The sequence below is a fragment of the Crocuta crocuta genome, unplaced genomic scaffold, assembly GCF_008692635.1.
Source record: "Crocuta crocuta isolate KB4526 unplaced genomic scaffold, BGI_CrCroc_1.0 scaffold61, whole genome shotgun sequence".
NCBI classification, from domain to species: Eukaryota; Metazoa; Chordata; class Mammalia; order Carnivora; family Hyaenidae; genus Crocuta; species Crocuta crocuta.
Window position 1 is genome coordinate 10924558 of NW_027528369.1, and position 222 is coordinate 10924779.

General features: G+C 65.8%; 1 protein-coding gene across 6 annotated transcripts in view; it reads left to right on the forward strand.

Annotated features, from left to right (window-relative positions):
• Positions 1–222, forward strand: part of ACSF3 (acyl-CoA synthetase family member 3) — a 59590-nt gene that overhangs the window by 48902 nt on the left and 10466 nt on the right. The gene's annotated exons all lie outside the window — the stretch shown is intronic.

The following is a 222-nucleotide window of genomic DNA, read 5'->3' on the forward strand; positions in this document are numbered from 1 at the left end:
GCAGACACACAAAGGGTCCCAGGAAAGGTCTGTAATGGCATCCAGAACAGATAGAGAGACTGGGTGGGAGCCCCTGCCCTCCCAGCCCCGGGACAGGGCGCATGCTGCAGGGCCTCTCCCGACTTCCGGAAGACTCTGCGGGCCTCGTGCCACCTCCGCCTCCCGGGCGCCCTTCCGTCAGCTGTGCCGAACACAGGGATTTGCCCTCTCTGAGCCGGAGCC